At 40.3% G+C, this 25,999-nt stretch overlaps 1 protein-coding gene and 1 pseudogene across 4 annotated transcripts in view; one reads left to right on the forward strand and one right to left on the reverse strand.

The window, feature by feature from the left end:
- Window positions 1-2,778: 2,778 nt before the first annotated feature.
- On the reverse strand, window positions 2,779-5,267 carry LOC143158863 (kinesin-like protein KIF11-A pseudogene; annotated as a pseudogene).
- A 1,703-nt stretch (window positions 5,268-6,970) lies between these two features.
- Window positions 6,971-25,999, forward strand: part of KLHL32 (kelch like family member 32) — a 127,572-nt gene continuing 108,543 nt past the window's right edge. For 3 of the 4 annotated variants that reach the window (XM_076333267.1, XM_076333269.1, XM_076333272.1), the window contains exons 1-2: window positions 6,971-7,097; window positions 15,847-15,966. The gene's annotated coding sequence lies outside the window, so the exon portion shown is untranslated. Of the gene's footprint in view, window positions 7,098-15,846; window positions 15,967-19,406; window positions 19,472-25,999 lie in introns of those variants that run through there. The other variant, XM_076333268.1, reaches the window with a different exon arrangement.

A 25,999-nucleotide genomic window follows, 5' to 3' on the forward strand; every position in this document is an offset into this window, starting at 1 on the left:
CCTCAGTTTCTAACACCTGCATCCTCCCTCTTATTCTTAACAGGGAGAGGATTGGTTGTCTGATTGTCCCAGAATTAAAAGTGCAGCAAACATTCAGTCATTCCTTCAGACCTTCACTATCTCCATGCTACTTTCCATTGTAGAAAGGCCCTGAATGTAAGAAAAAGCTGAAGGAAGAGTAATCTGAAGAGGCTGTGTTTCCCGAGGTACACTGGTTTTGAAAACAAAGGCATGCAAAGTGCCCTACACTGGGGCCTACGCTTCCATTAGCAGAGTGGCAGTGCCAAGGCTTGCACCGGGCTCAGTAAAGCATTATATACACAAGCTCACCTATCATAGTGGAAAAAGCACTGCAGGAGTGCATGGTCTCTCTCCCTCTTCCTGACCATTTTCCCCAAGGCTCTACCCCTGCTCTTCCTTTCCCAGACATTCTGTGATCCCTTTCCTCTGGTCATGGAACTTCTCGTACATCGGAGCCTCCAGCCCCTCTTGCAGCAGCCACATGCTAAATGGAGCAACTACATTTTCAGAGTACTGGCAGTAAAATATGCTTGCTTGATGTTAGACATACACCTCCTACTTCACAGAAATAAAAGCTGTGGATTGTCACATCTAACGTGCCAGACGATTTTGATTTCAACAGTTCAGAAGCGGAGAATGACTTTGTTTAAAGCAGCCTCAGGCTGAGCCATGCTCAACTGTTCTTTGGGAGTAGGGGGGATCTAGAAAAGGGAGATGGAGGAATAAAAAAATAGTTAACTTTCAGTGGCCGGCAATTTACCTGCCAACAGTACTATACGGGTTGCTTAGAGAACTGTTTTGTTAGTTTCTTGTCTAACCTCCACTTCCTTTTTCCCTTTCTGTAACGTTAAGTGCTGCATCCAGAGCTGTATTCACAACAACGTGCATAGCAGAGGAAGCATTGCAAGGTTCAAAACAGGACCTTATGCACCCTGCTACCCATCAGGAAGCTTCCTTCCTCCTGTAGGGAATGTCACCTCATCTGACTAAACCTGTTCCAAATGAAAGAACCAGGTCAAAGCAGTAACCTAGACAACTCCAATGTTATAGCTAACACTACTATTTATATATCTACTACTGAGAAGGGAATAGTTACTCCCTTACCTGTTTTAATTTTCTTTTGCCCACTGGGTTTTTTTTAAGCAGGTGATGTCATGCAGTTGGTGTTTGTCAGCTCCACCAATAAGCAGAAAACCCGAGGCATTTATGGGTTTTCTTCTAGCTCCAGTTGCAAGGTTAGAGAATGGGATTGCAGGTATGACTTTTTTTTCCTTTTTTTAATATTGGACCTTTTTTCTGTTTGTTTGCTTTAGATGCTTGTGGTACTGCCATATGATCTGGAAAATGCTCAGCCGAGCAAACTGCTCAGAACTTAGTGTAGTGTTTGATATTTTTATGGTCTTAATAAAAATAGTGGTGCTTGGTATACTTTCAAATGCAACTACGATTTGGCTGTGTTTATCTGGCTAATTTTCAGAACGTTGAGATAACGTGCACCAGTACAGCAGGTTTACATTCAGCTTTACAAATCAGGAAGAGCACTGTAAGAGGAAATGATGGGTTAAGTACGGATGAGTTGTAAAGAGCCTCTGAGAACAGAAGGTTTACAGAATCATTGATTGCACATGAACAGAGATTGCTGTAACTTGTGGTTATGTGGGAAACTCACCATAAATCACCATAAGATTCAGAATCTTGCAAATCCATGCTGGGATCTGAACTGAAGAAGTTTTCAGTGTGGATAGCTGAGTGATACATGTTCCTGAGATAGTAGTGACTGGTTATCATTTTAGATGTTACCCAAAAACGAGAAGGAAAAAATACTTCCTAGCATGGCTGGAACCACTAGGCACTGTAGTGTTCATAGAGGTTCCAGTGACAGGAATTTTGAATTTACTTTTCCTTTATGGTGTCAGAAGGAGTAAAATAAAATTCTGTATCTATGTTTGAAAATAGTCTCAGTTTTAAGTTCAACCCAGCTGTACCCTGAGGCTGAAACATGGCCATGTTTTGGCAGCGGGGGAAGACTGCCGTATGTTGCAGTGATAAAGAAATTATACTGATGCCAATCTCTAAAGTCAGACTTCTAAAAATTATCTAAGGGAGTATGTTTGTAGCAATATAAGCTTTTATATATATCTAGAATAAAAAAGCCTGACAAGTCTATATTTAAGGATAATTCTTCTGTCTCTTTAACAGTCACACACTTTGTAAATGCTGCAAGCCACAATTCACTATTGCTCTTGAGAGAAGTTGTATATAATACATAAATCCATTGCATTTCCCCATTACACAGAATTGCTTGCTGACTAGCTCCCAGCTTCCAATAGCCATAGGACAATTCCATTCTTTGAATAAGTTCTTACTTATTGATTGGCTTTTAGTGAGCACATACTGGAAATCGATGAGAAGAATCTTTTTTTAGCAGTCACTCAGTCAGGCCTCTAAATGAGAGCCTGGATGTGGAGACCCTGAACGTGGCTGGCAGCAACATGACATCCTCTTTCTTTTTTTAAGGTCAGTATAGGCCGTCGGTTTGTAGCTCTAATGGGTGACTTCCAATGCTTTTAAAATGGTCAATTAGTTTGTTTTAGTGCCAGCAATATGTCAAGGATCTTTGAACACAAAAGACTATTTGTATTCTTGATATGCATATAATAAAATCTATTGTAGGATCTATTCGTACAATGTGGTAGTTCCAGACCACATCTACTGCAACTTAATGCAGAACAAAATATCCAATTAAAAATACTGATCTCAATCACAAACCTTCTGTTTTCTATTGTAAACACTGAGCAGTTGTTTCTCATTGCTGAAGGAGGACTGCTACTGATCCATAAAGCTGACTATCTGGGCAGTTTTAAATTCACTCCCTTTACCAGTATTCTCAGACACATTTGTGAGATTGCTAAGACGCTGCTGAGAACAGACAATGGATTCCACCAGCATCTTCTTGTTTTCACCATTTATGTCCTTGAGCTCTTGAAAGAAATTATCCAGAGATGCAATAAATTTGTTTTGAAGCAGAAGTTTTACTGCTGACTAGGTCCATAGTTTCCAGGTAAACATTTTCTTGCCCAGCAGTGACGGTGGTCTTCAAACTTCCATTTTTTGACAGTATACCAGCTAAGTTCTTCTGTATCTCCTGTGCCAACAGGTCCAGCTGGCTTTGCAGTGAGGACACTAATTCATTTGCGTTCCTTGTATATACAAGCCTTGCCATTTCCGCTTCTCTTGAATTCTCACAGTATTTTGCAGCTGAAAAAAACCAGTCTGTTTCTTCCTGTAATTTTTTCAGAGTGAGACAGAGATCTCCTAAGAAGATATTAATTTCTTTTTATGGCCCTCCATCTCATCAGCCACAGCAGAAAATTTCCTCGTGTTATTCTGAAACTGACAGTTTAGTTCCAGGACAATTTCCACCATTGGTGTCAAGATATTTAATGCTCTTCCTAATCCATATATGTGCTCCTCAGCCAACCTCAACAGCTCAGCTTTGCTAGCAAATAACAGTCTTATTTTGTAATATTTTTTCAGACATATAAGAAAGTTCAGTGGACAGCAATTTTTTAACAGAAGCAAAAGACACTGATACAACTAATGCAAATACATTAGCTGCTGAACAACTGGTAGATAGGAGGCCACCTATAAAATATGCATAAGATGTCAACATCTGTTGCTGCTTCAGACTGTTCTCACTAACTGAATCTTGTATTTTGTTGAACAGAACATTCATTTCTCCTGCAAATGCATTTGGACGATAGCATTTTGTTGATCAACACCCTTCTTATGATCTAGTTTCACATAGATACATCTTTTGTATTAACAGTACTAACCAAATGTCTAGCCATGCCATTAAGTTTTTCTTTGGTGTTTGCCAAAACTGAAACCAAATGTTCTTTCTCAGCCAGAGGAACCTTGGTTTCTTGCAGATCTGTCTGTGCTTCTTTCCATTCTTTCTCCTTGATTTGCAGATCTGTTTTCATTGTTAAGGTTCACTTGTATTAATTTTGAATGGTTTCGCGATTGTCTTCACTTCTTCTGCCATGGCACTGATTATGCCAATATACTCTGCAATGTGTTCTTCCTGCACTGTCAGCTTTCCTTTAAGGGCTTCATGAATTTTCAGTGAAAATACAGACCCTGTTTTACTCTCGTACAGCAGCAAGGTCTCCTTTTAGATGCTCAATCTCTTCACTATCTTCCTTAATAATAGCTCCTTTTGGCAGCTGCTGGTTAACTTCAGGCTTCATTATGTTCCTTGCTCTGTGAGTTTATCCCAGTGTACTCAATGTTTCCTCAGGATTTATAGATGTGGGAGAAACTGTGGCAATTATTGATGATGTTCGTTGTTCTCCAAGAGAGCCTTGAAGGATTTTTTAAAGTTAAGATTCTTTGTGTCTCCTTCCACAAGAGCAGTAATAACTCTTTCTCCAGTCAGAACAGACTACTTGGTATTTCCAGCTTCACAAGCTCTTTTATCAACTGCCCCAAACCGAAACCGAAGTGTTTTCACTTCCTGCAAGATGAACCAAGTTTATCTTCCCAGTTCTAACAAGCTCTTGTCCATCTGCTCTGGTTTCTTTCATATGGATGGTAACTGAAAACATGGAGTAGGATCAACTGGAATATGCATTCATGTAAGTAGCTGCAGTAGTTCTTTTTGCTGCACCTCTTTCCAAGATTTGGAAGGCTTCATTTTTGTTGTATACAGGTATTTCTTGCAAGCCTTTCAAATTTACACCTGTCTTGTTTATGGGATCATCAAACGTCTGCAGTCTTTCTCCAACATTGGGAATAGGATTCAGATCAGAAAGTTCTTCATTATAGATTTCCAGAAGAGAGGCTTTTACAAAAAAAAATCAGTATCAATCTGAGTTTTTCTAATATTTGATACAATGTTATATACCTAGTAGCAAATCCTGTTCCCAAGTATGTTCTTCATCCAGGCTCCCCTTAAATTGTGAAGGTCTTTCCAATACCAGTTTGGCCATAAATGATCACCGTACAGTTATACCCATAATAACTTCATCCAAAATGTGACAACACTCCTGTACGTATCAGTTGTCTGTGACGCCACTAGTGCAGACCCTAACTTCTTTTCTTGCTTGATCACAGTCTACAAAAGTGTAGGCACTTGCTTTACGTCCTGAGGCATGAAAAGGCCTGCACCACACCACCACCTGGTTGTTCCTGCCCTTTGCGTTCTTCACATAGCCATTTCCCTAGAAGCTCAAGGAAGCCATGGTGGGCCTCAGGGCCAATCTGCCAAGGAAAGAGGCAAAGTACTGACTGTCCCTCAATGCTTTTGCAGCCCCTCGAGCTCCAGCCAACTGTCTGCTGCTCACATTCTGCTCATCTCAGCCAGTGGTGTTGTGCCTCCTGCAACTGCGCACTGGTTCCTGCTAAGTTTCTACTTACAGTGGCTCAGAAGTGTCTTGAGTATAGGGAGGCTCTGCTCATCACTTACCTTGTCATGTCCACACTGTGCTGTGCAGCAAGGTGTGGACATGTTTAAGCTAACAGTGATCGAAATAGCCTTGGAATAGAAGGTAATGTAGCCACAACAGTTTTGTGTTGCACGAGTTAACGGGCCCTGATACGAAGCAGTGGCCCTGTGTTTAAGCCTCTGTTTTGAAACAGAAATGGGCCTCTGCTTAGTATGCACTGCATCGGCACCAATCAATTTGAAACTTGACTTGGAGAAGCTTTGTATTACTACGCAGAAGGCACCATATACCCCATCTTATGCTGTGCACTCTCTGAACTGACTTTCTGTTTTCTACTGTCTGCTCTGCAGACAAGGAAGTGTGGTATTTCTAGATACCTTTCATGGACACCTTAAAGCAGAACAACTCATCTGTCAGTAGGCTTAACTAAAGGCCCGCATTCTCTGAACAATGTTTTAGGGAACTGTCATCTGAAAAAGGCTTGAACTCTGATGTGACACGTAGGTAAAATTTAATATGGAAGTATATCGGAGATGGAGGCAGAGATTTTTCAGAGCTACTGTTTTTGTATTAACTGTACAGATTAGAAAATAGGAACTGACTTGTAAAAAAATTCAGTAGTAAGATATGGACTGTGCTCAAAACTAGTGCTGCTCCAAATAATTCTCAAAATCGTATTTCCTCCTATATATTAAAGCACTACCCAGTCTTGCTAAATTATATGAGTGGCTCACCAATCGTTAGATTTCTTTTTTAATTCTCCTGAACATTCTTCACAATCATGGGATCAGTTAAAGGGTGGGGGAAGAAAAGCTCCCACCACCTCACAGTTTCATGAGGTGAGGTTGAAAGAAAAGCGCTGTTACTGAGCCTCACTGAAAAGCCAGGTACTGTGTCCCTGCAAAGACGACATCTGGAAAAAGACACGACAGCAGCATGCCTGTATGCAGCAGTTTTATCTCAGAGAGGTGTCCCCTGTCACTCTTGCAATAAGGTCTTTAAAAAGCCACATCAAAATCCTTAATAGGATAATAAAGCACTGATGCTTTAATATCCTAGATGTAGTGCTCAGGCCCTGACCCTGCAGTGGGCCTGCCCTTCTGGAGATCTCCCCCTTTCCAGCCGTATTTCTTGTCCTAAAATCCTCCTTCCCAACTCGCCCCGGCTGACAACCCTCCTGACTCCGCTGTCCCTGTGGTGATACCGCTTCTCAGGTGCTCTGCCCGCAAACTTATCGCTACTTCAAGGGCTTGGCCAGGCCTTCTCCCTCCAGCCCTCACGCACGGCCGCAGCCCCGGCGGGCGGCCGCCGCCTCCCGGGGGCACGGCGGAGGCTGGCGCCCCTGCAACGCCTCGGGAGCGACCGAGAACCGGCGACAGGATCCCGCGGCCCAAGCCGGCCCAAGCCCGGCCCCTCCTCCGGCAGGTGCGGCCCTGCCGCGCCGGGCCGCCGCTGCGCACTGGGCGGGCCGGGGAAGCTCCTCCTGCTCAGGCACCGGAGCCGCACAGCCGGCCCGGCGGGTCAGCGGCGCGGGAGCTTCTTCCCCGCGGCTCGTCCCCCGCTGCCGTCGGAGCGGGGCGGAAGGGCGGCGCCACCGCCGTGCGCGGTCCCGGCACCTGCCGCGAGGTAAGCGAGTGGCCGGGCGTGAGGCGATACTTCACCGCCGCCGTTACCTAACCGGGACCGGGGCGGCGGGGCGAGGCGGGGGGCGGCCGGCGGCGGCCGGCCGCCCCCCGCCTCGCCCCGCCGCCCCGGCCTCTCAGTACCGCTGCCTGGGGTGGTTAAGGGGGGGTGCGAGTGTCCTCGTTGCCAGGGAGACGGTTCAAACGGCAGCTCCGACCGTTGGGGCGTCCCTGGGTAACGGCCGGCGCCCGCCTCGGCGGTCCCGCCGGCCCTTGGCTCAGTATTGACTCCGGCGTAGGAGGCGGCGGGGAGAGACGAACCGGAGGCGGGGGGTGGCTCTGGGGCGCGGCGGGTCCCGCTCCCTCCGGGGTTGTGCGGGGACGAGCTCCAGGTGCTCGGTGTGTGGCGGTTTCTTAAAACATGGCTCTGCTGCCTCGAAACGGGCGTTGAAATGCATCTCCTTACTTAGTAGGAGCAGTTCTCTTCGTGTATCCAGACTTGAAGCTACTCGTTTGAGTGACAAAAACAAGCTTTTGCTCCTCTCCAGTGTTTAAATACGTGAGAGCTCCCAGCTGGAAAGGAGCTAAGCACCTTGATTACTGGAAGATTAAATCTGCAGCCCTAGGAATTTAAAAGGTACTGCTCCAGTGGTTAAATACCTAGCTCAGAGTGAGGAAAGATTTGGTTCTCAGCACTACGTTTCCTATTTGCTCAATTTGGAGCAATTCTACCAAAAAATCATGGGTTCCTGCGATGCTGCAGGTTGCAGATGACTTGTTGCTGTGAGTCTCCCAGGGCATCGATGGAGCGTGAATTCAGCCTGCGGAGCGAAGCTGGCTTGTCTGTATGGTCTCTGGCAGGATCCAACTGACAGTTGATATACATAACTGTCGCATGCAAACACTGGGAAGCAGTGCACTTGGCACCGTACACTATAATAAAATGTGAAAGAAATGGAGCTACAGTTTAAAACTTAGCGTGGTGAGATAAACCGCAGACATTGATCTTAGCAAATAGCGGGAATACATTTTTTCAAGTTTGTTATGAATTTGTCTGGTTTTGTAGGGGTAGGAGGATATCTTACAAATGTTTCGGAAGCAAGTTGGGTGTTAGCCTTACTTGCGTAAATGTTGATGGCAGCATTCATTCAGTCATGAAAAGATCAGGAGTAGACCCAGAGGCCCCAGTCCTGTTAACTGTAGTGCATAGGGTAAAGAATTACTGTAGCCTTGCCGATTCCTGTTGATTCTGGGATCTGCCTGCATGAAGCAGTTGGCAGAGGTAAGGCCTCTGAGGGGTGTTCAACAATTGTTTAGAGTTTTTATCTGAAACCCGAGTTTACTATTTAACTAGAGTCTACAGTAATCCAGTGATGCGCTGAACAAATAATATAGTTACCATAGGTGCTTAAAAATCTACCAATATATAGCTACTCAGTCAGATCTCTTTGTTCTGTTCAAGTTTACAAATGATTAGAGAGAAATTTTTATTTAACTTTTAAAGTATTCCAGAAAAACTCTTTCATCTTCTGTCTGCTTTTCAGATTGTGAATAACTTGACAGTATCTGTAAAGCACTTTTCAGTTATTATGTTTGAAGTACTAAGCTAGGTATGGGTACTCTGAGAAACTGTTAGGGAGTAATAAGCTCTTGCTTTAGTAGGACACTAAAAATAATGCAGTCATACCAATTAACGCCTCTTAAGCATAAGATTTTTTTTAGGTGCTTACAGTGTTGATAAAAAATATCATTGTGATTTATTGTGCATACGAACAACAAAAGTCCCTGTTTCTTCCTGTATAAGCATGCATGGAGAAAATGTGCATTTGGGGAGCTATTGAGTTGGCAGATGTGGGGAAAATAGTATTTCTAATATTTAAAGGGGGGAAGAAGTCGCATCAGGGTTCCTTCAAAAACGATCCAGTTAGATTTGCAGGTATATCTTGAATTCAACTTCAAGCGAGAGCAAGTGCTTTTAGGGAAGGGAATTTTAATAGGGAGATTGAAGTGTTGTTTATTTAACACTTTATAGATCAGCATGTTATGTGAACCACACAGAATATGAAATTAAGCATTGTCTTTACTGTTAGAAAACCATGTGATATTCTAAAAGTAAAGATGACTATGCAGAAATTAAATTTCTGGAGATATTTTTTTGAAAGCAAGCTTGGAAGTGACTGAACCTCAAATTGGCCCTGAACAGAAAGTGTAGAACCTTGCTTCAGACAACAAACTCAGGATTCCCTGGGATCTTCTAGTTGAACTGTAATCTTATTTAAGTCTATCTTCTCGTAAAAAGGACATGAACAGCTGTGTTTGAGATGGCAACTCCTGTTAAAAAGTGTGCATACTGCTAAATGTATAAGAGAATTTGGCTCAGGGTTTGAATTTGAACACACAAAGAAATTCGAGTAACATCAGATAAGGTGTTTTTGTTTTGGTTTTTTCCTCTCTGATCATTCTTTTTGTATTACGGGGAGCAATACATTTGCATTTTATAGTAAGGAGAAGTATGGTTGAAACATAAGTAACAGATGGAAATTTAGGCTTGTGTGGGCCTGTTCTTCAGTGGGTACTTGCAAAGTAAAGTGAGCGGGATTTGACCAGAGAAAATGAAGTGTTGATTTAAAAAAAGATGTTTTTTATCTCCATTTTTGATTCAGAATGTGTTGCTTCTGCCTGAAAAATCAGAAATTGATATAACGTAGCTTCTGACGCTGATGATCAGCTTCTACAACGCAGCAAAAAAGAATGTATTCAATGTGAAATTCATGGAACTGCTGTGGTGTTTTTGATCAGCTCTTCTGACTGGAATACGATTGATTTAATGGCCAAGAATGACAGTAATTTAATGCCACGCTAGTATGGGGAGGTGATGATTATAAATTGGACTAGAAATGGAAATTGGATTAAGTGAAAAATGAAATTAATTTAAACACTCGGGCAAGAACAGTTGACAGTATTATCAGGAGAAACTAGCCAAACATAAATGTCATCCACTGTAATTATGCTCACCTACAGTAACCGCATAGTTGTCTCATTTTAATTCTTTTTCGCATAAAGAAATGATCCTTCATGTCTCTCATCCATCTAGGACTCTCATATGGCACTTGCCAGTGTGTTCTGTGCTCTGGGGACTTCAATTACTCCAGAACTGATGCGGGGGGGGAGGGGAATCTCGTGTTCGAATTTTTGTATCTCACTTCTTTGGAGATAAGTAGAGGAACAGTGCTGAAAGGCTGAAAATTACAGTGGTTTTCCTAACAAATTATTCAATTTTTAGAAACCTGGCTTTTAATTATTTATTTATTCACCACAAAAGTTACTAACTGGTTGTGGTGGCATATCCCCCCAGTTTCTTGAATTATCTGACAGTTATGCTTAGCAGTGAAAGACATAGGATCCTTGACATAGCGATTTCTAAATCTTCACTTCTTTGTGTTCTGACTTAGATGGTCTTTTGACCACTTACGAGAGAAAACGAGGTCTGATGTGGCTTCTGTCATTCTATATGCTTACTCATTTGCAAGAGTATGTGCTTGTAGATGGGATTCTTTTATTTTACAGACTTTTACTAACTTGATTTCAGAGGGATTTTTGAAATTTTACTATCAAATTCTGATTACTGAAAATGAGTAAAGAGCAGATACTTTTCACAGTGATTTAAACAATTTCTAAATTTATTTTTTTAAACGTTGGCTCACAGGTGGGATTTACCTCTGATTGCATTTTGGGCTTTAAACAGTTACAACCTTCAATTTGAGAAGAAACATGCTCAGGAGAGAGTTTTTTGAGGGGCATTCCTGCTGAGTCTGTGAAGAAATTTCAGGGACCAGAGGCAACTCTGGGAGGTAGTTTGAAGAGAAGAAAATGAAGCAATGACGTTGGAGTTTGCCAGTTTAAACTGGGAGACCAGGAGAGCTTTGAAACTCCTGGTTCTGGGTGTTCCCATGTGGACCAGCTGCCCTGAATCTGAATCTGCCTGACCTTTATAGAAGGGGAAATACTGAATGTAGGCCAGATAGGAGCTACAGCATGTTCTGGGCAGGTGCCAGTCTGTGTCCTAGGCCACAGTCTTCATAATTTCCAGCATGCATGGAGGAACTTTGTGCTATTGACTGCTGAGTAACCTGGCCAAGAGTGGGATTGGAAAAATGTTTTGTCAAGATTTTATCAGATTTGTATTTTAGTTGCACTTTTAACTATGGAAAAACTTGGACATAGCTAAGATTTGACGCTGAAGTCCCTTACCAGACTTTCTGTGGACCAGCAACGTTTGGCTTCCTTTTGTGGGAAGAAGTTTTGCACGCACGAGGTAGCTGAATTAGAATACCTTTTGTGCTCCATGCTATCAGTGGACAGCTAAGTTACTCAAAGGGCAGATACCCTGTGGGAACTGGGGTAGTACTGATGGGTCTTTATACACCTACGTACATTGCTAACTCTTCAAAATATGTCTCTCTGTTGGCTTGAGAAACGAAAGGTGTCATTTCAGAAAATGACATTCCAGTAGTGAATGCCGTGCAAATTCCATTCACACTAGTGCCAGTTTGAAGTTACTGACTTTGATATCAGTAGTTGGAGATTTCTCTGTGATGAGAAAGCAACAAAATATGTAAACAGTTATGAGTAAAATAAAACAGAGGCTTCAGAACATCAATACTTGAGAATGTATGATTTTTCTCTGTTAGGTGACTACTCTGAACAATTATGTAAATTGAGAATGTGTTCTGCCAAAATTTCTGTAGCAATATGCTGCAGCAATTTACAAGAACTTTAATTGTAGAGAATGAGCTTTATTAGGGGGATAAGTATTGTAAATATTTTGATTCATCAGTACTTAAAGGTTATGGTTGTTCTGAAGAGTGTCTTTTTCTGCAACCATCTGTCTTTATTTTTCCTGACAGGAATGATATGTATAGTGGTGGTTTTTGACAGTATAGAAGATGTGATGTTGCAGCCTAATTTACTGTTGTGTTTTTCCTGAATGCTGTGATTACTTAGGGTGTATCTTAAAAATGTGTATGTGTATTTTTCCCCTGGTAGTCTAAACTTTAATATCTTCAATTTTTCTAACCCCTTGTGCCTCCAGAATAGCCTTTCATTCTACTCTTTGGTAAGAATAAGCTTGAAAAAAAAATTCTCAGGATCACTAGTTTGGAAAACGGGGGGCTTTTGTTATGAAGGTATCATATCTAAGGGTGAGGTCCATTTCTGCAGTGTTGATAAGACTTGGTTTCTGTCCTGTATGGTTTTTTTAGTGGTGGTTGTTTGGTTTTTTTTTTTTAAATGATTGGTTAAGTGAAAACAACATTACTTAGATTAATAATAAACTTTAAAGTGGACATGAGCAAGCTTATGGCCTCATTGTGTCTGAAACATTTTCCATCAGGTTTCACTTCAGGTTAAATAAGGTAAAAGGGCTACTGCCCTTTATAAGCTAAACTGGGACTCTACTTGGCTTATCAAGACAGAACAGATAAAAACCTGTGGTTGAAGAAATGTCATCAGGATATGTGGAATGTATTCTTTCCAGGTTTATTTTTGAAATTCTCTAAAATTGGTATTAACATTTTTTCCAACAGCTACATTTATAAGAAGAGAGTGGCTTTGAATAATGTTTTTTCCCGATCTAATGCAGATTTTAAAATTATGTCTTTAAAGCAATAACAGACCATCAAAAGGTTCTCCCTTTGAGGGGATACATCTTTTGTGTTTTTTCTCTTTTCTGTGTTATGCTTAGTTTTGAAAGCCCCCTTTCAGTCAGTGACCTTTATTTTAGTTGCATAAAACAGAAAAAGAACTGAGGTGATGTTTTCAGAACAGAACTGGGACTTCAACTTCAGCGAACCGTGGAGATCAAAATAGAGATCTCAAGAGCTAAAGGCTGAACTGAAGCGTGAAACTTCTTTAGTGGGAATAACAGTACCTGTTTTGTGGGTTTGGTATATTCCTTAGCTGAACTTGCTTGCTTTTTTTTTTCTTTTTCTTTTTCTCCTTTAGTAGAAAACTCAGGCAAACAAACAGGAAGGGAACAGAACTCCTTTCTGGCAGGGTCTCAGTGCATCAGGACTGCAGAGTGCACTGGAGAGTGTGCCATACCCCTGCTGCGCTGAGTTTCTCATCCTCGGTGAGGTTACATTAAAATACACTCCACATGTCTTGTGGTCTGTGGTAACTTTTGCATACAAATGCAGCTGCTGTATGTGCTTGTTGGGAAAGTGCATAGGAAACTGAATGATGCAATACAGCTATGAGATCTCGTGCATTTACTTTTCATGTATGTGCTCCATCCTCCAAACAGAATCACAGAAGTGCAAAAACACAGGAGTTGCTGAAATGTAAGTAAGAGGACTGGATGTGCTTTGCTTGCTTACTTAGGGAGGATAACTATGAATGGAGGTGGAACAGAAGTAGGAATTCAGCTTTACAGAGAGCAAGTCAAACTCCAAAATGTTTCTGTAGCCAGGGCTGGCCGCCTAATACATGAATTTCTCTTGTACCAATGTGACTGGACCTTCAAGTTATATACTCAGTTTGACGCATGCCATTTGATTTTTTTTTTTTTTTTTAATTTTATTAGGATTATTCAATTTCTTTAAGACCTTTTAATCAGATCCATCACGTTAGACGCTTTATGGAGTCAGATTCCATGCTTTAGATCTTTGGATGCAAATGGCAGAAGAGACTTACTGAAGATGAGAACAAGTCATACACAAGACTAGTGTAGTTTATACTTCTTGTGGCTGTTCACATTTCCACAGGATTCCAAATCTGGCATAGTGCAACTCTAAACTGAAGGGAGGAAAGCTGCTAGACAGGCCATTTGAATTTACTGTCTTTTCTAATTAGAAGTAACTCTTGCACTATGGACTTGCATTGATTTTTAGTGGTGTTGCTGGATAAGTGAAGAGAATTAAGGCTCTAATAACTGAGCCTTGTCAGTTGTAATTTGTGGCAGTTTAAGACATAAATACCTCCAGCTTTCCACCTCCCTCTGCTCATGTAGCAGAGCTGGTGAAGTAGAGCATGTGCCTGCATTTTGGCTGGTGGTAGGCACTGTCATGGGATGTCAGTATGGGTTTGTACCGTAATGCCAATGGGATGGTGGCAACGCAAGTGTTGGCTGTACTCTGGGGCAATAATTTGTGGCAGAGCCCGGGGCATACAGGGGAAGGGGAGTGGAAGTGTCTTCAATGGCATAGATTGCTTCAGTGAATTAAACATTATGTTTCTACATTTTGTCCTGTCACTGGTCTGTGTACTGTGAATATTGAAAATTGTTGTTGGAAACCCAAGGAATGAATTTTTGTAGGCTGCATCTTTAGTTTCTGACTTATTTATTCTTTGGCCCAAGCAGTGAGAGAGATTACTATGTGATTACCAAGTAGCCCATAGCAAAGTCCTGAACACTTAAAAGGAGGAGAAAAAAAAAAAGTGGTAGTATAGCTATGGTGATCTAAAGATATGAGAGAGGTGAAGGGTGGGGTTTTGTTGTTTGTTTGTTTGGGGTTTTTTGTTTTGTTTTTTTCTGAGCCAGCTGATATGGTCTGTGGGAGGGAGGAAAAAAGGACAAGGCTTCTGAACAGAAGTGTTTCTTTTGCTTAGACCTGAAGAGGGCACAGAAGTCTAAACACTTGTCTGTTTCTTTTCTAACTCTATTTCTGATCCTAATTAAAGATCAAAGATTAAAAAATATTTAAGATCTTCTTTTTAGGCGCTTTTCCTTGAAACAGCGGCTTTTCTCCAAATCAGGAAAAGTTGCATCTGAGGCTAAGGAGGGTGGGGAAAGGTTGAAGGAAATCTTGAGCTGTAAATTAAAAAAAAAAAAAGCCCCTCTATCTGTTCGCAGTTAAGATTGTTTTCCATCTGTTTATCTGTATGATACACACATTCAGAAACTGTCAGAAGAAACAGACTTTATCAGAACATTCAATCTAATGGATTTACAATCCCGTATGCACCTTGTCTGGACAGGTGGATGACAACTGAGTAGAAGTTGTGGATCAGTCTCTCCTTGCCATTCCATCATGGTTTGATACAAGATGTTCTGTAGCAATACTGGTTTGAGGTACTCATGATCCCTCTGCCCTCCTGCTGCAGCTTATTGCTCTTGTGTTTTGCTGGCATCACTGTTTGTGGAGGTGTACTGTGGACTGGATTATCAGCATGCCTCTTAAAGCTTTTTTAAGAAAAAAAAAAACACCAAATAAACCCCCCTAAAAATTAAGAAGCAACCCCACAGAAGTCTCTATAGACTCTTAAGCCAGGTCAGGCAAGAGAAGGAAGTACAGAAGCCAGTGTTGCTGCTGAACTTGTACCCCCTCTATCTTGAAAGACTAGCAACCAGTTGCTTTGCCCTGTAATGAATATGTGCAGACTAGAGAAAGACATGTTGACTGTAAGTGCTTAGTTTTCTTTCATTATACTAGGGGGTAAAAGGTGTTAAATTAGTGTTTTTATTTACCAGATTCTTGCACTGAATTGGAGTAAGCAAATGTTTTTACTGCAGCTTGCCATAAACAAACAGAAGGGAGTTTGGAAATCTGACCAGCTTTTGTGTAGGAGAAAGCAATCATAACAGACTGGTTCTGTGACAAACTGCAAACAAATAAAAGATGAGCTGTTATTCATGGTTTATAAAAGCAGAAGAGATTGTGCATAAAAGCAGCAAGTTATTTTCAAGTACTGAAAACCATTGTTTGCAAACCTGGGACAAATTTCAGTAACCTTTCATGTTCTCCTGTTTCCAGTCTTCAGAAGATCTCAGGAAACCAAAGTCAATGATTTTAACCAACTACAGCCTCAGAGAAGGGTGAAAATCTCCAACTACTGCATTCAACACTGCTGGAAGTCTTTTGAATCTCCCCAAGGTATTTCCAAGAACATTTTGTACCTGTTTCTGAGTGTAACCATCCCGCAGTCACTTACAATGTTGCAGTTAGCTAAAGCAAAGAATCCTTTCCCCTAACAAAACTTTTTATACAAGGAAAGCTCTTCTTTTAGTGCTTAAATTAATGAGATTATTACCTACTACATTGAAGTTATTTTCCTTATTACTTTGTGTTCTTGGCATTTTTCAGTCTAACATTACTGTACAAAGTGATAGGTAGGCAATACTCAGATGAGCAGAGTATTTCCAGTTGTGCAGCTGAAGGATGGATGTACGTATTTGTGAGGTGTTTTTTTTTTTAAGTAGGAGTTGTTAAATGACACCAAATCCCCAAATCAATATTCCATTTTTACTGTATACTGATACTTAGTTTTTGTGACTGACTAATGTCCGAGTATCTTATAATAGCTCATAACTCACATTGACTTTTTTGCAGCTTTTTTGTGGTTTTCATGCAACCACACCTGTGCCCCAAAGAAAGTCTCTAGCCTTAAAAGATAAGGGTAGGCTCAGACTAGAAATGGAGCTGATGGAGTGGTAATAAAAATCATGCCTAAAGCTGCACCTTCTTCTTAATTATTCCCTATGTGGAGCGGAAACCTGTCTTAAGCAACCTTTGGGTCTTCACAGAGAATCTCTTGGTTGTAGGATTCCACTGGAACCAGGTAGGCTGGAAAATTGTAACCATAGATTATATGTTTTTGTGACTGTGATGGTAGGAAAAAGAAATATAATGTTTTACAGAAGGGATGAAACCTTCCATGTAAACATATCATTAGGACATACAAGTTGACTGTGCTGTGTAGAGGTACCCACTTAGCTCTGAACAAAGTAGCAAAGCCCATAGGAGCAGTGTTGTTAGTACAGTATTTTGTGTGGGTAACACGTTGAGAAACTACTTGGATGTCTCTGCAAACCTCTTCATTGGGCTGTGTTGAAGGCAGTTGAGGTGGTGATCCTTTAGGAATTGCAGATTGGTAAATTTCAATCCAGATTCAGAAATTTTTTTCTCTGTCTGTGAGAAATGGAATTCAAAGACCACACTTACGTAATGGTAAATTGGGGAAATACTCGAGTCCCAGCAGTATTGCTGCATTGGATTTCGAGTCATCTCTGAGAAGGTTTGTATTGCCAGTAGCGCTTACTGAAGGAATTTCATAAATACTTAAGATCAAATAGCTTTTAGTTCTAGTTAGTCTGTAGTTTGTGCTCTTTCTGTCCTGGAAGTGGGTGGGAAGAGCCTTTGTTTGGTTATCTCAGAATCAGTATACATACAGAGGTAAAAGCTTGCATTTGTTTTTCAAATATAAGAGAGTTGCAGGAGAGCATGCTGCAGAGCTAGTCATAGTGGTGATGCAACAGCTTCTGTCTGCTCGCTGACAGGCAACACTGTCAGATCTAAGACTTAAAGCGCTGCACAGTAGAGAGAGAGCTTTCAAACCTATTTTTGCATTATTTATTTATTTATTTATTTATTAGAGAACAAGTGTCTCCTGATTATGTAGGGGTGACTGTAGTGTTGCCAGGTAAATAAATAAACCTGGCCAAAGCTAGAAGTCAACCCTTTGTTTGATTATAGTGACTCAGGTCATCTGGATGCAGTCCTGCACTTCTTGGCTGCATTCAATATGTTACTGTCCAAAGATGGAAAAGAAGCAGTGAGTCTGTGCTTAGAGTGCTGGATCATGTACACTACAACTGCTCAGTTCATTGGCAAGGTGAGGAGCAGTCTGTCCCCTGCAAATCCTCTGATTCAAATCCAGGTTTTTGCGTGTGCCATTTGGTAAAGAGAGAAATCAAACACCATTTAATTATCCTCTTAGTCCTTGGATCTATCTGCACTATCCTTAGGCTTAGTCACTGGAGGGGATGAGTGGGCGCTTCAGGCCATCTTTATGCCGGTCAGCACCTTTTAGGCCAGTGCATCTCTGTTCCCAGCTCAAGACATTGATGAATAGCTTCCATTTGTTATATCATTCAATGGCTTTTAATTTTAGCGTTGTCAGCCTCAAGCATTCAAACACTGAAAGTCAGTTCCCAGACACCAGTAATTAAATTCAGACACTTTCCATTAGAAGTTATGTCTGGTGTTAGATTATGTTTTCAAGCTTCTCTCAGTAATCTTCAGACCTATAAACTTTATTCTTTGAAATGAAAGCTTCAGGTGCAGTTTGATTCCAGGAGATATATTTGGTGACAGGGAAGGAAACCACCATGACTGCTTTATTTTGGCTTTTCCTTACCTTAAAATGTGTTTATTTTCCGATCACTGTCTACCTTTGATTGCAACAAAACTTTTCTCTGGTGGTAGAGACTGAGTTAGCATTTTCCTTCCTAAATCAGTCTGTGTCAAACTTTGATTTAGAAGGTCGGTTGCTTTTAGTAGTGGTGCTGTCCCATTGATTCTTCTAGAGATGTACTAGCACTGATACATCTAAATTTTATTATTTGCTGTGGACCAAATGTAGAGGCAACATAGGTAGCTTCCACGTGGGTTAGAGGCTGGGAATCTAAACTAATGAAAAAGTAATTGGAGTAAAAGAAAATCTTAAAGTGTTGTGATACAGTGTAGAAGTCAGAATAATATAGTAAAATACAGTAATTCAGACTCCTCCCAAGCAAGTTAACTTTATTAAAACTTATGAAGTGTCTAGCATAATATAGTATTGTTTTGTTGGGCATATGCAGTTTAATTTGGTCATCATTCCTTTATGAAGTGGATTGTCCCTTTTATGTCAGCAAATGTTGCTTTTGCTTGTTTAAAAGTTCGTAGCAGCTGGAATCAAATGCTTTACACTCAAACAAGAATGATTATTAAGAAGGTAATCTCTGATCATGCTGATACCAGCAATATTTAATGTGTTTTAAATAATTAAAAATGCTAATGTGAGCTCTTGTAGATAAAGTGCACAGTTAAGGCAATTAACAGCATAAGATCTAGTCAAATGAGTTGTTTGATGTAAATTCTTTTCCACTACCAAAAAAACCCCACCAGCCGACATCTAAATGAAAAAAAACCTGTGTAATGCAAGTCTGCTAATTCTATGCTCTGAACCGCTAAAAAGATTGTGGGTCTTTCAAATTTAGTCAGAGCTTTGACTTCTCCAAAGACTTCAATAACATTTTTTTTAGGTATGAAGGAACTGTTTTGTCCTTAAATGTGTCAATGGAGAAAAAATTTGGGGGAAGAAAACTCTTCAGGGCTCTCTTGTAGAGTTTTGGTGTTACCATATCCAGGAAAATTTTCACTGTTTTCCGGGATATGATAGCAGTAATAGGCCACTATTGTCCTGTTTGTAATTCATGGTTTACTTTTGTTTTTTAATTCGTTCTCTGCCTGGCAGTGTGGTTTTGATAGAGGTGTCCACCATGGCCTCTAGGAATCCTGTTTTGAAGCATAACCACAGCAAGATGCAACTGCTGGCTAAGTTGGCTTTACGTTCAAGACCATTGATTTGGTGCTGAATGAAGTGCATCTTCTCCAGGTACTGCAGCTATCCCCACTTTGCCCAGCTGTGGCTTGCTTGTTGCCTGACTGCCTTTTCCATTTCTTCCCATCCAAACCCAAAGGCCATGCTGAAATCCTAGGTATCAGGGAGAAGTTTAATAAGTTACCTCCCACTGTGTAAGGAGCTCTGTTCCTTTTATTGCAAGAAGATCATTAAAATATGAGTGGTTGATTATTTAAAGATTTAATTTCTTCTTTCTTCACTAGTGGGAATGCTTTACACTTACATGCCCTTGGAGAACTGCTTGCCAATAGCTAGGCATTTCATAATTTGCCTAGCTGCATCTGTAGGAGTGATCTAGCATTAATATTTCACTAATTTTTTTCAAATATGCAGCAGCATTTCTGCTAGCAAGCTATGAAACATTGCAATAAAAAGATTCACAGAAATGTAGGATGTTAAACTATTAATTTAGTCTAATTCTCATTGAAGACCTTGACCAAATTATTGATGAATTTTAAAATAGTAAGGTTTGACCTGAAATAAATAGTAGGATATGATATATTTTGTGGAAGTTAATGGATACTCAGATTTTTTAATTCAGAATACTCGGTATTTGCTGTGGCTTTCCCAGACATCATACTTAGAATTCTCTTTCGAGAAGACTTCTTAGTGTGGCTTAATTCTGAAATTTTCCAATTTGTTCCCTTTACTTTTGACTCGTGGAAGCATTGTATTTAAAAGAAAAAATTTTTCTGATTGTTGGGCATTTATGCAAGGTGCTTTTATTGGTTTGGAGTTCTTTTGAGTGATGAACATCTATCAGAAAACTTCTTGAAAATACCCTCACTGAAACTTAAGTTACATAAAATAAATTATTTTGCTTTTTGTCAGGAGTCATTCAGGGCTCAACTTACTCACTGAAACATTGATGTCTAGTGCCATTTGAGATACTGATCCAGAAGAGACTGGATGTCCTGTGTGTCTTATGTCGTATCTCTCATCTCCCCAGGGAGATGTTTTAGTTACTGTAGGTGGTCTGAAATGACAGTAAATTTCTGTATATTATCAACTGAATTTAAGTCTTAATTGAGCTTAATTGGTAAAAAATAAAAATCAGTGTGTGTGTGTATTGCTTACAAAGTGTTATTTTTGTTTATCAAGTGAAATAATTGTCAAACTTCATATAAAGGGCAGTTGCACCAGAATTGCTACTGAGTTTTCCTATCCTTTAAAAAAAAATAAAAGTACTTGCTTATGACAAAATAAGTTTTTTTTAGTGTTACAGTATGTTTGCTTTGGATCGGTATTAATTCTAGCCAGGAGTTCAAAGGATTCTTAGGCTGTTCCAATAAATGGAAAGGCTGCAACTCATAAATGTGTTGCACCAGGACACTTGAAGAGAGATGTGGAGGCATGTGCATTCGCTATGGTTTTGATAGAATTTCCCCGTTTTGCCCCTTCTGTTTCCTTTTGAGAGAGAAAATCTCCTCAAGAAGATTGGAATGTGGAATAAATAGGACATATGGGGCTAATTGCTCTTGCAAGCATACAGTATATTCATAGTCTTCTCAGCTATACCATAGAGAATCACAGAAATCAGAGTTGTCTAGGTTGGAAAGGACCTCTTGAGATCATTTAGTCAACCCCCCCTATTCAAGCAGGGTCAGCTAGAGCACGTTGTCCAGGACTGTGTCCAGAGGTGTTTTGAATATCTCCAAGAATGGAGACTCCACAACCTCTCTGGGCAATCTGTTCTGGTGTTTAACCATCCTCACAGTAAAAAGTATTGTCTTGTGTTCAGATGGAATTTCATGTGTGTTAGTTTGTGCCCATTAAGTTATGGAAGAAGCAATGTTTTAACTTGAATTATGAGTAGCTATTTGTAGCATTTAGTGATTTTTAACAAGGTAATTATTGCCCTTATAATTTTTTAAAAATATATATGTTATTTTAGAAACAAGTGCTCCTACAGCCTTTTAATTTTTTTTTATATTGTCACGTATACAGATGTCTTGGCAAAAGCTGAACTCCAGTTGTGTACAAGGAATTATGCTTGGCACTGTTTAGCTTTCTCAAATGTAGTGGGCTTCTAGTGATTGGCATGCCAGTCACAAACTTCAGTTAAGCATTTAGGACTGTCTCCACAAATCATCTTATGTTTGCTTCTAGGAGTGGTATTCACAAACCCTAGAGACTTGCTGAGCTTCCCAGTTTTAATGTCTGGGTAGTGATAGATGCTTAGGAACAAAGGTTCTCAACAAGCTACAAGTTGTTTGCATGGATATGAAGGGAAGAACAGGATGTCAATTTAGCTGACAGAAAAAAAATCAAAGGTATACGTGTTTAAAATTCCTCTCTTCTGGAAGTAAGCACTTAACTGTAGCCTTACAAAGTCTTTCATAGGTGCCTACATTCACAGTGCCCTTACGAATTTAAGCAGCAAGTTGTTTCACAAAGGAAGCATATTACTTCTTTTGAAATTTAGCTTTTCCTGTTTGTGTTTGTTTTTTTGTTTTTGTTTTTTTTTTTTAAATAATCTAAGAACTGTTGATGCAGCACTCGCCTAATAATGGATCTGAATTCAGTTGTCCTTGCTGTGATGGGCATTCAAAACTGTTCCTCTCACCTCCTGCAAAGAGTAAAATAACTATCAGACTAGAGGCAGAACTAGGTACGCATGGGACTATTCTCGGTTCCCTCCTGCTGTTGTGGTTTATTGTCCCGCTAAGAATGCACACTTTGGGTCAGAAGGAGAGTGAGTAAGAATAGGCATCCATAAGTGATGAAAGCAGCGATGAAGGTGGTGTCCTGGTAGGTGGGATCAGAATGTTGAATTGGTGTTTTGAAAACAGGGCTGTAATACAAGTTTCATGTACAGGCTGGTGCACAAGTATTAAGGAAATAGGAGATTTCAGTGTACTTTTTCTTGTTGCGTCAGCTTAAAAGCAGAGCTGATACAAAATATAGCTGTTCAGGGTTCTCCAGTTAGAGTATCTCTGCACTCGCTGAGTACTTCTACGCATTTCCATTACTGAGATGAGGTTATTGCTGAGAAATGACAGCAGATGATGCAGTTTCTGGTCTGTCTTTTGACTGCCAAATGTGTCAACAGCTAATGCTAGTCAGATCTGACTTGTGAATTTATACAAGTTTTACAAAAAATCCATTGAACCATCCAGTCTGTCTTAATCTGTATGTACCCAAAGGATTTTAAGTATTAATTCTTGTATTGTCTCTGAAAAAAGAGTAGAGCACATTGAAATCTGATGTTTGCAAACAAGAACTCAAATGTCTCTCTAGTAACCTAATTGATAGAGCTTAATTAGAGTGACCTTTTACTGTAGTACAAGGTATTATCTTAAAGTGCGTTTCTTAAAGCATGTTGTCAAAGACATGACTCACTATAAAATGCATCATATGCATCCTCAAAATGAGTCTTTTTAGACTCTATTTCCCGTCACCTCCCTTCCCTACCTCAGATGTCCTTTCTGCTCTGAGAGGAGTTTTTATTTGCTGGATTGACACTGGGTATTAACGACAGTGGTCAGTATCAGAACATTTTCTAGGTAGCTAGTCTGGAACACAGAATAAAGTCTGTGTTAGAAATGCCATGTATGTTGAGCAGAGGACGAGAGAAAACAAGAAATCTCCTGTTGCAATAAAATATGCTAGTATCTAGATGTCTTGTGCAAGGCCTAAATAAAAGCTCTGGATAGATCCCTGGAGGAGAAGAATCCACTAACTCTACCATCAACTTGGACAGGGCATGCAGCTGTTTTCCTACATGAGAGGTCAGGTGTCCTGATGTTTTCCTTTGTGTTCCCAGCAGACCTGTGAACCACAGCTTCCCCTGGCAGGGGGTGGGAACTGTACTGTTCCCAACAGTCTTAATGCTTCAGAAGCTCACCCTATAGCAGGTTGTACTCAGGGAGTAGGGAGAAGGCCACAGTTAGTTCCCCTAGTAAATCTATCCCTTGATATCCCTCCTGAGTTGAGAGCAATTTTCCTTCTGTTGGTATGGTAAGAGTTTTCTGTCATGGTTAAATTTGGTATGCTTCCTTTGTCCAGTTACAACTTTGTACAGCCCTGTGTAAATAGTGAAGCTCCTGCAGATTTTTGGCTGTGGGGTGCAAAAAATCCCTCTGATTTCTTCCATGCTACTTTCCCCATCCCAGATCAGGCTTATCTGTGTTCTTTTCTAGCTTAGGTAGTTAAGGTTATAGAGGTAGCAGTGACTGTGTAAACATGTTACAAGCAGTGAATGTAAGAAATAAAGTGGTCTACAGTAATAAAATAGTGTACATGATGGAAATTATATTTTTTCTAAACAATAGATCCTTTTTTTGATCTGCAGAAGGCAGTGTGAAGGGCTGGAAGAAACCATCCGTCATGAGGATAGCAAGTAAGGGATTGTAGCTAGGGAAACCAGTGTCCTTCCAGAATGGCATAGGCTTAATGCTTTGTTAATCTGTAACCATGGTGCTTACGGTGCTTCTGAATGAAACTTTTGGATGGTTTAATGAAAGCTTGGAATAAAAAGAATACAGTTCAGGTATGCTGAGAGTCCTAAAGAAAGGGGGTTGAAAGAAGTTACTGCTGCAGATGTAGTGGTGCAAGTTCTAAAGTTCAGATTTTGCATGCTCCAGATCAGTTTTGTGAGACAGTAACTGCTATGCAGCAAGCAGTATTGAAGATTACTTTTATATACCTCTTCAATCTGTCTTCCCTGTGATTAGACCTCACAGGTTTCTTCTTAAAGACAAGCATAGAATTACAACATACAGGAGCATCTTTACAGTTACTGCTGCATGTTTAATTGTGACAGTGTCAGTATGTTCACGTATGTATAACTTACACTGGAAGAGTCCTCTACAAAATCTCACAGCTGTCTCTTTCTCCTAGAAAGAAACCAAGTCGGGTGTCAGTCTGTCCTGTATGTCCTGTCAGATTATGTCTTTCTTAAACACATTTCAAAAATGTAGTAGTAGTAGTAAGTAGTAGTAATTGGGATAGTCTACTACAAGGTGGAGGAGAGAAACTTTTGGAGGAAAACTCATTCTGCCACTTACTGTTGGAGGGTAATTAAATAACTTTCCATCACAGAAGGGATGGTATGTGATTAGTGTGTGGGGCAGATGGAAGGTGGCAGAAGTGATCATCCCTTCCTTGCAGCAGCTGATCATCCTGGAAGGAGAACTACCTGGAAGATGGGTCTGGCAGAACAAGAGAGGTGCAGCAAAGAGCTGTGAACTTTCAGTGCGAGGGACAAGACTGTAAGAGACCACTGAGAGGAGCAGGGAGCAGATGCCTGTGAGGCTCTATGTGGCTGAAAGAGGATATTCCCAAAAAGCAGAGATGACTGTGCAGACTTTACTGCTTGTGGCTTTTGTGACTGCAGTGTGAAACAAAATTTGGAGATGGGCAGCCCTCTCCATTCTCTCCCCCTACTTCTCGCCCACAAACAATGGCCAGAAATACATTTGTCTAAGTCTTGTTTATTCTGGTCACCTAATTAGTTTGGATTTTCTCTTTCAAACTAGAATTCTTTAATAGTTTTAATCAAATCTGGCTTTTCAGTATAGAAGTATTTTAATCACTCTTGAGTTTGTTGTAAGGAAAAGGTCTAGATTAGATGGATCTACTTCAGAGCTCTAGCTAACTTCAGGTCCTGTCAATCCTACTTAAACTTGTAAGTCAATTAGAAGTTAATAGTATGAAAAGCTACATGTGAAAATTCCTTTTATACTTAAAGCAGCTTGCAGCTCAACAGTAATACAGGTATCACTGTAATACAAGAATTTATGCTGGAATGGCATTAACCAGGCTTACAGAAATTTCAGTATAATCTAAGTGTGGAAAAAGGGCCCTAGGGGAGTGCGTATGTCTTCCTAATATTGTTACCCCTCACTGACTTTATTTTTAACACAAACAAGTCATATGAGAAGAATTTCACTTTATCTTTTTTTTTTTTTCTTGAAATCAAACATTCACGTGTTACGAAATGTTAGAATTAGAAATACCTATGCCTTTTCATGTAGTAGGATGATCATAGGTAGCTTCAGTTTGGGCATTGGAGCACTTAGCTTTTTGCCTTTTCTAGCATTCTTAGCTTCATGGGCATGTAACTTTTAACACTTTTTAAAAGGTAAACTAAAGAAAAAAAATCTGGAAGAGCTGTACTGACTGCGTGGAACAGCAGCATAATTGGAACCATTAGCACTGAGCTCTGCTGCCTGAGTAAACTGTCAGGTATTATTCATTATAATCCAGCACAGTCAGCAGAAAGCGAAGGCAAGTGTTCTGCAGATACTTCTCCGCAAAAAAGATGCAAAATTTGGTGATCTCGATTTCTATTCTAAAATCTAGATGGAATGACTTCAACAGACATTGATTCTTTTGGTTGCTTTCTTCCAAATCTAATGTTTTTGTGTCACATGCAGGTTTTGGTCCAGGATCTTCCCTGCCCTTGGCTCTTTGTCTTTCTTCTCTGTGCCTTCTCAGTCTTCACTCCTGAACTGAGCATTCAGCCTTCTTGCCCAGCAATTAGAATTATTCCCAGCT

Source organism: Aptenodytes patagonicus, chromosome 3 (genome assembly GCF_965638725.1).
Source record: "Aptenodytes patagonicus chromosome 3, bAptPat1.pri.cur, whole genome shotgun sequence".
NCBI classification, from domain to species: domain Eukaryota; kingdom Metazoa; phylum Chordata; class Aves; order Sphenisciformes; family Spheniscidae; genus Aptenodytes; species Aptenodytes patagonicus.